Consider the following 12,121-nt stretch of genomic DNA (forward strand, 5'->3'; position numbering starts at 1 on the left):
TTTGAAAAATAAGAAACATTTTCCATTTTGTTGCCTTTTCATATTAATATCTGCTAGTCTATCACACTAATTAATAAATGTAGCAGGCATTGTAAGTCTCAGGTTTTTTTCTAATTTTGTTTAATTTATCAAATGGAAAATAATCTAGCAAAGAGTCATTAATTTAATTTCTTCTGAGAGGGAATCATAACTAGATATGTTAAATTTTCAACAATATAGCTTCAAACAGCTGTAGCCATGGAAAATTTTTATAGTTTTAATTGAACATCTGTGCATTTTAATTGATTAATTTGAAGAAAATACAGGGAAAATGAAAGAACAGTAGGTAATACAAATTTAACAAACCACTTTTTTGTTTTCCTTGCTTCTTAATTAATGATTTTTTAGTACAAACAAGAGATTATCAAACAACATTAAATAATTCCCATGACTAAATACATTCATACTGATTTAGCAGAGTAGACAACTATTTTAGGATAAGATTGGTTTCAATCAAAAACAGGGACAGAGATACATCTGTGAATATATATAGTGTTTATTAGGGTCTCTGTTTCTATGGAAAATGTTGGAGCAAGTCACTTCGGACAACATCCAAATAAGGTAAAAATTCTCCAGTACCTACCATCATCACTGCCACTACCAGCCACATAAGACTGAAGAGAACCAAAGACATTTCACCAATTATTGTAACAGCCAAAAGATCACCCTTCCTGGTATTTCTTTTCTTTTTTAATGTACAACTTTATCATTCAGTGTACAACATTTTCTTAATACCTCACCTATTTTACTATCAAAACTTAATCATCACAGACATGGCAATAGATCTAGATTTCCCATTTTTGCCAATATTTGGAGAGAATGTGGCTCCGGAACAGTGTATTATGTATAAAAAGAACTATGAAAAACCTGTCAAGATGCAGTTCTCTGTATATATATATACACACATGCATATCTGTACACACACACACTGAATCTAACTAACTTAAATAGCCATACAGTTCTCTCAGACACTGAGTTAAATGAAAAGCTGAAAAGAGTTTTCTCCCAGTTATCACTGCTATTAAATGCTAAAAGCATTATATTTTATGTAAGATTTAAAGACATTCTATAAACACCATTCAAAAACCAAGAAAAAGGATGGATAAAGGAAATAAATGCACACAGGTGAAAGAAAAGCACTGTCAAGAGATGAAACAGAAGTAAATGTCTCTTTCAGTTTAAAAGGAAAAGTCTCAGTAATTTTAAATATTTTTATATTTGAATAAAAATAATCATCATAGTAGTAAGACTTCATAATGTATGTACAGTAAGTCAGAAATTAGTCCAACTTAAACTTTAGGTAAAATGTTAGTCTTTGTTCTTTTTGTGTTAGAAGAATTTGTAGAGGGAAATATGCCTTTTTTAGAAATTGATTTGTTTCCTAAGTACTTGTAAAACCACATAACAGCCATGCTGGGCAGCACAGTGTTTGACTTATGAGCACAGTAGTTGCTCATTTAGTGTTGAAAAGTACTTTGAGGGCTTTCAATTTAGGAATGTGCTAATTACAGATTAGCTTAATATAGCCATTAAGGAAGATAATAAAGGACCTATCTGGCAATGTATTTTTAGCTACCGATTCTCTACTTACATGAATATAATACACTAGTATTTACTTCACAATAGTTTATACTACCTAACCTGCAAGCAAGTTATTTCCTTTTATCAAGCTGGCATCCCTGCTATGATTACACCTATGCAAAATTTCCCTATCCTGAACAACAATTTACATTCCCAGCATTTTCATAATTTAAATTTATTACCAAATCTTACCTCAAATTTGTAAGATATTCTAATTAGCAGGCCATTTATTTAAAATTGGTGGTGGTGTACAGTATATGTAGGTAGATATTTAATATATTTTTTAAAGATAATCATTATATGTGATGACAGAAAAAACTGCTAATCAGAATTTCTTTCAGGGTGAGCACAATCTTTACTGAAAGGTATCTCTCTGATAAAATTAGAACAGACCTATACAGGGATGCTAATGGATATGAATGGAAATTTTCTTAATGACCTGCCTCTACCTCAAATGATTGAGGTGAATAACAGAAAATAGAAACAAAATTGTCAAAAGACCCTACAGGCTGCGTGATGTGACACTTTCCCCTCTGTCAATCCTACCCCTCCCATCCACTCCACCACAATACATATATACACACATGCATAAACTTATGAAATGCTTGATGCTGATGGATTGTGTGTGTGTGCATGAAAACCAGTGAAGCATTGGGCTTTGGGTCCTAACTGTCCTGTGCTGTGTGGAACAGCAACTTAGATTCAGGAGCATGAAAATTCAGAGAAAGCGAGACAAAGGAACCCACCCAAGGTGGTAGAAGATTATTTATTATCCCAGGAGGTGCAGTTGGTCTCCAAGTGTCAGGAGATCTTATGTCATTGGGGTATACAGCTAGAGAACAAGAACTGAATTCCAGGCTTGAAGAGCACTTACAGGAATACTACAGAGAGAATTTATCTTTCTAAAAAGGAGTTAGCCTTAAGGCTTTTCCAAAGTTGAAAGCCTATGTTTCTATGATTATATCTACAGTTGAGAAAAATGATTGGCATATTAGCCTTCTAATTATACTTTTAGTACTATAAACTAATTGTTAAGTAAATCCAGATGCTGAGATCAAGGTTGACTTAGGTAAAGGTACTCCATTATTTTGCCTTCCTGTTCCAAAACAAAATCTTATAAAATGCAAATGCTTCCTATCTGCGCTAGACTATTAGAATTTCAGCTATGACACATGGTACAAATACAAAATATAATCTTATTAAGCTCCAGACTAGAAGTAGAGAGGTCCAAGTTTCCAAGAGAATTTTTTGGCAGTAAGGACATCCAGCTCACATTTTTAGGTCCAGAAAGCCACAACAAAGTGGATCCAAATATTTACATAATCAAAAACTACTTTTATTTCATTTTTTAAAATTGTTCTATTTATTTTTTATAAAATATGGATTTTTAGCTCAAAAACTTGTAGATAGGACAATGGAAAAAAAGGTAGTAAATGGGAGATGAATAATACAATGAGACAACAATTACATATTATTGGGATAAAGTACTAACCAGAAAGTACTGAAGTGAGGGGAGAAATTTTGAAAAAGGGATTGTGTTTAAATCTCACCACTATGAATACTGGGAATATCTGAAATACTGTCATCAGTATTTGGTGTAACAAAATGTCTCTTTAGTCTCAGATGTCATCATCTGAGTTCCTAATCAATATTACATAACCATTGTTATCACACTGAGATAATATGATTTTAGTGAAGAGCAGAGACATGATTTGTTAGCCATGTACAGCAGAGTTTTTGTATACTCATAAAATAAATTATACCAGGAATTTTGAAATACTGAAAATAGCTCATGAACTTCCATTACAAACCTCATGTCTTAAAAAACTCAAGATTTAAATAATAGCTATTGTTCTTACTATTCTTTACATTCATTTTTCAAATTAAAAATTAAATTCAAAATTTTTTTAAAGTAATTTTATGAGAAAAGGCATAGTAAGACTTTGAATTTCATCAACATGGCAGACAAGATAACCTGAAAGTTCTCTCTGTTACAAATGTCTAGAAAGGCTGGATAAAACATAACAAACAAGCCTTCAATGCATAAGTAAGCAAGGGAGAAATAAAGCTAACTAAATCCCCAAGGCCAGAACTGAAGAAAAACCTGAAAACCAGGGCAAAAAGCCTCTGCACTACCCTGGGAAGGGTTGTATGGAGGTCTGCATGGCGCTCTTTAATGGAAATCCTAGGACTTGGTTTTTAACACATATCCAGACGGAGGAGAAAGAGTCCTAAGCTACAGAAGAAAGGGGTACAGCTATAAACATAAACATAGCCGGCCAATTCGATTTCAAGTCATTAAGTATTACCAGAAATAAAAAGTTATGTACATGATAAACAGAGGATTAATTTATCAGAAAGTCATGACATGACAAACTGTGTACCTAATAACAGAGTTTCAAAATACCTAAAACAAACATTGACAGAAATAGAGAAGTATGAATGGTCTTAGTTGTAGTTTGATACTTCTCTCTCAATAACTGGTAGAAAAAGTAGACAAAATGAAGTAAGAACATAAATACTTTCACAGCTGACCTAACTGACATTTACAGAGTAGTACATCAAACAACTGCAGAATATACATTCTTCTCATGTATACAGTAGGCCATAAATAAACCTAAATAAATTTAAAAGTATTGAAATCTAACAGAGCATCTGTTTTTTAATGACAATGAACTTTAAATCTGCAATCAAATAAAAACAAGGTAAAATCCCCAAATAGTTGAAAATTAAATAATACACTAATTTGACCAGTGAATCAAGGAAGAGAATTAGTACATTCTGCATAAAAGGAAATTAGAAAATTTTCAAACTGAATGCTAATCAACATATCAATAGTTGTGGCATACTGTTCAGCTAGTAGCTAAAAAAGGAATGTATAGAATTATGTTTATATTAGAAACAAAAAAATATAAAGTCAATGATCTAAGTTTCTCTTAAGAAAATGGAAGGGAATTAAACTTTACTCAAGTAGAAAGAAGAAAATAAAAATGAGAAAAGGAGTAATCAATGAAATAAAAAGCATGCATTAGAAAAAAGTGACAAAGCCACATTTCATTTTCTAAAGATTAATAAAATTGATAAACTTATATCAAAACTGATCAAGAAAGAGAACAAAGACCAGAAATGAAAGTGGCAATATCACTACAGATCCTACAGATAATAAAAGGTTATTAAGAAAATACCATGTATAAATATATGCTCATATATTCAAGAACTTAGAATGGATAAATTTCTTATAAAACACAATTTTCCAAAAGTGAGAAAAGAAATGGAAAATCTTCCTAGACTCATAGCAACTAAATAAATTTAAAATTTTACTGAAACCTTTCCCACAAAGAAAATTCCAGACCCAGCTGGTTTAATTGGTGCATTATATAAATATTTGAAAAATAAACTATAACTATCTTACACAAACTCTTTCAAAATAGGGGAGGAGAGTCCATTTGCCAACTAATTTTTTGAACCAATATAACTTTGATACCAAAACCTTGGTAAGAATTCTCTCAGAAAAAAATAAAACATTAAAGTCTGAGATTCTCATGAATAACAACACAAGAATCTTTCATAAAATATTAGCTAATTGAATCCAACAATATATAATGAAGATGATACATCATAATCAAGTGGTTAAGATAATACATTGAAGGCTGGTTTCATGCTTGAAAATAAATTGATGAAATTCATCATACTAAAAGAAGGAAAAAGAAAAATTCTGTAATTTCCCCAAAAGATCCAGGGGTAGAATGACAAAATGTATCATCTGTTCATTATAAAAACTCAGAAAACTAGAAAAAGAAGGGAACTACTTCAATTTGATGGAGGTATCAGGTAAAATCCCACAACTAATATCATATTTAACAGTATGATTGAACATTTTCTCTTCAAGATTAGAAAAAGGCAAAGGTTTCTGCTTTCACCACTTCATTTTACTGGAGGTTCTATATAGTGTAATAAGACAAGAGAAAGGAAAAGCATAAAATTGGAAAGGAATAGGTAAACAGTATTTATTCAGACAATATAATCATATACATAGAAAATTCCACCAAAAAATCTACTAAGTTTAACATGGTCTTAGGATACAATTTTAAAAATCAACTGTACTATATACATGCAGCAAACACTGGAAAAAAAATCAATTTCAAAAAAGCAATGTGGTTAACAATAGCTATACAAGTGATCTCCCTGGGATTACTCCCCAAATAAACCATCCTGCACAAGCCTTTGTTTCAGGCTAACACAGGCAGCTAATGTAATAAAAAAAAAATGCACATGATAGTGTACAAAGAACTCTGGAAGTGCAAATATGTATAAAACATCAGGAGTTACAGATTATTTTTATTTTTTCATTTTGCTCAACCACATTTTCCAATTTCTCTAAATAACAAGTCATACTTACATAAGAGAAAATAGTTATCAACTTCAAAATTCTATTAAGAACAATAGCCAAGTGATTTCACCATTTATGATGAATGAGCTTAATTTGCCAAAAATTGTGACTTAAGTACCAAGATTTCATATACCTACTTTAGAAATTGGGTTGAACATTATAAATATGTTAGATATTCTCCTGAGGTAAAAAAAAAAATGTTATCTTTTCATAAATTAATATTAAAATAGGTAATATTAAAAATATTCAATAAAACATGGAAATATCATTATATAACTTTTCATATGTTTTCAATACATATTTATTGAACATCAACTATATGGAAGCATTATCCTAAGTGAGGAAGAAAATAGATGAAATAGATAAATAGAAAAAATAGATAAAATAGATAATAATAAATAAAATGATTATAAAATAGAAAATAGATAAAACTACCTGTCATAAATATATTTATTATCACATGTATCATATACTTTATTCCCTATAACTACAGTATGAGCAAACACTTAGATAGTCTTGATTTCACATGGGAAAACTGAGCCACATAGGATGAAGCAACTGGTGTGAAATCACACAACAGTGAGTGTCCTTGGCAGCAATGGAAGCCTGGTGTGTCTGATCCCATTCAACAGTTCTAACCAAAATGCTGAACACACGCTCAGGGCTAAACAAGATAAAAAAGTTTGTGTTCTCATGAAGCTCACATGTGGTTGGTGGAATATGGAAAAGAGGCAAATAAATAAAGAAGGAAATAACCAGATAATTACAAGCTTTGAAGAAATAAAATATAGGAAACAGTGTGGGATGTGTGTCAGAAAAGCCTATGTGAGATGGCACTCAAGCTGAGACCAGAATGATATGAAACAGACCGTCCTGTAAAAATCTGGGATAACAATGTTCTAAGTAGACAAAACATCTATGCAAAGGCTCTGAGTAGGAGCCATGCTGATGTGCCTGACAAACAGGTATGAGGGTACAGAAGAGAACACTATGGAGTAGTAGGGCCTCACAGACAGTGAGAAAAAATTTGGACTTTACCCTAAGTATGATGGGAAGCCAGTAGAGGAATGGATTTAGGAAGAAGTCAGCACAATGATTTTATTTACCTTTTAAAAATATCCTTTTATGATAAATCCTACCATTTGCAACAACATGAATGGAGCTAGAGGGTATTATGCTCAGTGAAATAAGCCAGGCAGAGAAAGACAAGTACCAAATGATTTCACTCATTTGTGGAGTATAACAACAAAACAAAACTGAAGGAACCAAACAGCAGCAGAATCACAGACTCCCAGAAGGGACTAGCGGTTACCAAAGGGAAGGGGCTGGGAAGGGTGGGTGGGGAGGGAGGAAGAAAGAAATTAAGGGACATTATGATTAACACACATAATGTAGGGGGTTCATGGGGAAGGCAGTAAAGCACAGAAAAGACAAGTAGCGACTCTATAGCATCTTACTATGCTGATGAACAGTGACTGCAATGGGGTGTGTGGGGGGGGGACTGGATAATATGGGTGAATTGTGGGGTTGTAACCACAATGTTGCTTATGTGAAACCTTCATAAGATTGTGTATCAAAGATTCCTTAATAATATATATACATACATATATCCTTTTATGGAGCTTGACAGAAGCCATGAGGGGAAACAAAGAGACCAGGAGGCTATTGATGTGGGATAAGAGTGGAAGGTGGCTTAGGCTTAGTGGCTAAGGTGGGAAAAGAAAAGGCAGATTGAAGCAGACAGAATCAGATATGCTCCAGAGAGACCCAGGCGTTCTTTCTAATGGGTTGATTTAGTGGGTGAGTAAAGAGAGGAAGCAAGGATGATAACTAAGCTTTTGGCTTGAGCAATTTCAGATGGTGGTAATATTTATCAAAATAGGAATAACTGAGGAATGAGATGGCTCTGGGGAGAAATCAAGCTAGATTTTACATGCTTACTTACATGTGAGGGAGATGTCAAATAGGCAGTTAAGTAAATGAACGGAAGTGGCATAATAAGGGTCACACTGGAGACGGGAGTTTGGCAGTCACCAGTATCCAGGTGAGCTCTAACACCTCTTGGTTGCTTGAGTCACATGGGGAAGTGTGTAGGTGGAGCCATGCTCCTGGCATCCTAATATGCAGGGACTGAGCAGGGGTGGGTGCAAATGGAAAAGTCTGGTAAGGAGCAGTCCCGCAGGCCAGAGGAAACTAAGAGTGGCATCATAAACAAAAGATTAACAACAATCCTACAGACCCAGAAGGAGGGATGGTTCTTCTGGGTCAAACTCTCAAGTGTTAAGTGAAAGGGAGAGGTATCTTACTTTAGACCAACAATATGACCTTGCAAATCCTGAATAAATTTAAATGACTCTTCTTACAGAAAAGCCTGATACCTCAAAGGATTCTAAAACAAAGAATCTTACTAAGTTAAAACACCTTTAATGAGTGAGGAGTGCATCATTTATAAATAATCAAATGAGTGAACCAAGATTCTCATGTACCAGCTTGCTTAAAACAGCCTTTAACTTATAGTACACCAAATTGTGGCTGAAATTCCCTTAAGGTCTGAGCTCAATTTCAGATGCCATCAGGAAGAAATTCTAACAGTTGAGTCATGGTGTGCTATCTTTACCTTCTAGAGCTCACATAAAAATTACCATTATAGTTGCTACATTGATTTAATGTTACTTTATATTAATTAAATACTCACCAGAATTTTAGGGATTAAATGATGTTATTATAGCCACTTTTTTTGTTTTTTTAGCATGAGGAACTAACCATAAGAGAAGCTGAAGTGACTTTCCAACATTAGTTAGAATCCTACATTGGTCCTTAGAGACTTTGTTCCTTATTCTGGTGACACAGTTAAATACCCCAGGATTCTGCCCTTAAAAAAACCTCATGATAAAGTTTGTTTTATCCGTTCTTTGCTATCTTTTTACCTTATACACCCACCCTACCAATAAGAGGGAGCCAAGAAAAACAAAGTAAAGCAACAAGAAAAGAATAGAGGACAAATGGAAGAAGAGACAATCATAGCTGAAAACTCAGTGAAAAAGTGACTATAATTGAGTTTTTGAGTTTCCTAGCAGCACACACAAAAAAGAAATATACAATGGATCACAAAATCTCCGATACCTAATAAAAGAAAACATATCAGTTAGGACAATAGCCCTAATTGTCCCAATCCTTAAGTTGAACAGTATTTCTTATATGTGTTTATTTTAGGAAAACTGAACCATATAATGATCAGTGACTTTAAGAGCATTCACCCAATGGTAAAGAAATATTCTTCATCTAGATGCACTGAGAATTTTCCATTTAAAATGTGGTCCACAGCATTCTCAGAGTATGAGCCTGTTATGTATACATGGTCATCTCAGCTTTTTAAAACAATTTCAATAGTTGACCAATGACTTAAAAAACCACAACCTGAACTCTTACAACTATCACATAGACTCAAAAGAAGCAAGAACCGATCTGCACTCTACACACTCTCTCAGAGGCAGCATTTATGTGACATGAAATCTTGGCAAAAACTTCAACACATTGCTTGTCCCCCAGCCCCAATTTATGTCCCTTCACAAACAAATTGGTATGGGTTTTAACTAAGGAAAATCCTGTTTTTAGAAAACATCCTCATTATTGGCTAATATAAAAGAAATGACCAGGAAGAGCATGATTTAATATGGATTAAATGTGAATACAGCTCAGAAGCTTTCTTCTTGTTGAATTAGATAATCAAAACTATTAAACAGTATTTCAAAATGCTTTTCATAATCCTGGGACCATTAATGTCATGTTCGAATCACTGCGCATTTCTGTTGTTGCTTTTGCTATTCATAGGGACACAATGAGTCACTGGCACATTTCCAGTGCGAGATGCATCTGAATAATACATGACATGCCCTTTAGCTAGCATCATGATGCCAGATTTAAAACAAGGTAAGAAGTTTCCTCCATGTACACTTGCAGTGTTCAGCTGTTCATAATCTATAGCGTTAACAATTTATCATCAAACCCAGCGACTTGCTGCCAACTTATCAAAGTGGCCACTGGATGCATATGATCAAGTCTGAGCATCTGGCTCTTCTCTGTTCCTGACATTAGCACAGACAACAGAATCAGTGGACTATTGAATGCAATTACAGTAAGCGAGACAGACAATAAAGATTGATAGCGCCTTCTCTTTTTATCACACACAAAACTAGTGGGGGTTAAAGCTTTGCCTTGAGCTGCCTTCATTTAACAATGATTGAAAATATGCAATTGTGTTGGTAAAACACTGTAGCCTGTACCACTTCATTTACTGGACACATTATCAAATTAAATGAAAAGTGAACTGCCAAAAGCAACAGTTATTATATATTAATGATGAATATTTACTTAGCATTGTTCACAAATCATACAGAGAACAGAATCCTTCTTGTTATCTTCTTTGCAGGTTACAGTTGAGTAGGTTTAACATTTCTATGTTTACGTTAAGTCTTCTGTCTACAAATCTCTAAATACAGACTTGCACGATTGGTTTTGTGACAATCCATATGATTACAATGTGTAATTAATAAAATGCTCTAGTTGTAGATGAATCCTAATTATTGAAAAGCTTTCTCCCTTTTACAACAATTCCCATTCTTGCAGCTATTTTTATAGCAAGAGAAACTTAGCCAGGGTACATGTTGGGATCAAAAGATTAGGAACTGTAGCTTCCTGGAGCTTCTAAAATCTGGAATGTGAAGACCTTCAAGATACAGACAAAACACAAATTCATATTTTATGTTTCTCTCTAAAGACTATTATTTTAGCAACCATGTGGGATATAACAGTTCACCCATAATTTGACCTCCAAAATAAGAAATACCTAAGGGGCAGAAGGCAAAATGTGTCAATAAAGAATTATTGAACAGACAAGGAGGGGAAAATGGATCCTATTCCATAGTTCATACAGGTTGAAACTTCATTCTAAGCAAATATCACTAGATCTGGGAATACAAAAGTAAGTGTCTCATTGTTAGGGGGACAAACATTTGGTGTTCATACCACGTGTCAAAAAGACATGATGGCAGGCAGGTGTGATTGTTCAAAGTTTTGTAGATTAATTCAAGGTTCTTTTAAAAACACGCACATCTGGACCTTGCTTTCCAATGACAGACTCAGGAAAAATAGCCACTCATATATGAAATGTAGTCACATCTCTATTCTAAGACAGAGCTAAATAGCCTGAAGAGCTTAGTGATGTATCACAAACAACTAGGAAATGAGAAGACGTAAAAGAAAGAAGGGGTGGGCAACCAGACCTGGGTTTTCTAAAACTACCCTGCTAGTTATTCTGTAAACAACTAAACACATACTCAGAAGTGCTGAGCTTGGAATTAGTGCACTAACCATATGCAGTTAATATCAATAGCAGCATGAGGTATAAGATATTCAGCAAGTGTAAAAAACTCACCAAAGTAATAGCATCACCACAGTTGATTGAGAATCTGGAAGCCAAAAGGAGTGCTGAATCAGTGTTCATGAAATGTAAAGAAAACAATTTTATGTTCTCTGGAATTTACCTTCAAGCAAAATTTAAGAGAAATCACCCCTTTTCACACATTCAAATTATAAAGTTCGTGTTGCCTTCAAATTCTTTGGGGATGTGTAGCCTGTAGCAGTTACTCTCAAACCCAGTTAACTGCCAGACTTAATCTCAGAAGCTTTGTAAAATGCAGATCGCCATGTCTCCAATCTCTGGGATTATTTTATTCAATAAATTTTAGGGGGAACAATGGGTACTCACTACAGAATATTTGTCAAGTAAAATAAGACAATGCAGACAGAAAACCTATCACCTATAAAGCCACTGTCTGTGATCTATTTTTTAATCCACATATATCGTTTTATCAATGAATATACCATTTTTCAAGTGAATAATATTTTCAATCACTTTGGGGAAAGTCGATTTACAAAGATTTAAATAAAAAAGAAAGAAATACTTATGGCTAAAAATCAGCACACTACATATCTATACAAGTAAAAACATGAAAGAATGCTCATTATCCCCTCAATAGCTGTCTCTCAAGAATTATTATTAAATATAGATGTGTCTTTAGAGTCTCCTTATATATTCACTCTTAATTTATT

At 33.7% G+C, this 12,121-nt stretch overlaps 1 long non-coding RNA gene across 3 annotated transcripts in view; it reads right to left on the reverse strand.

The window, feature by feature from the left end:
* The window catches only part of LOC118968048 (uncharacterized), a 609,616-nt gene that overhangs the window by 363,578 nt on the left and 233,917 nt on the right, over positions 1-12,121 (reverse strand). For all 3 annotated transcript variants that reach the window (XR_012121169.1, XR_012121171.1, XR_012121168.1), the window contains exon 3: positions 11,445-11,478. This is a non-coding gene — a long non-coding RNA (uncharacterized lncRNA). The remainder of the gene's footprint in view (positions 1-11,444; positions 11,479-12,121) is intronic.

Source organism: Manis javanica, chromosome 1 (assembly GCF_040802235.1).
Source record: "Manis javanica isolate MJ-LG chromosome 1, MJ_LKY, whole genome shotgun sequence".
Lineage (NCBI taxonomy): Eukaryota > Metazoa > Chordata > Mammalia > Pholidota > Manidae > Manis > Manis javanica.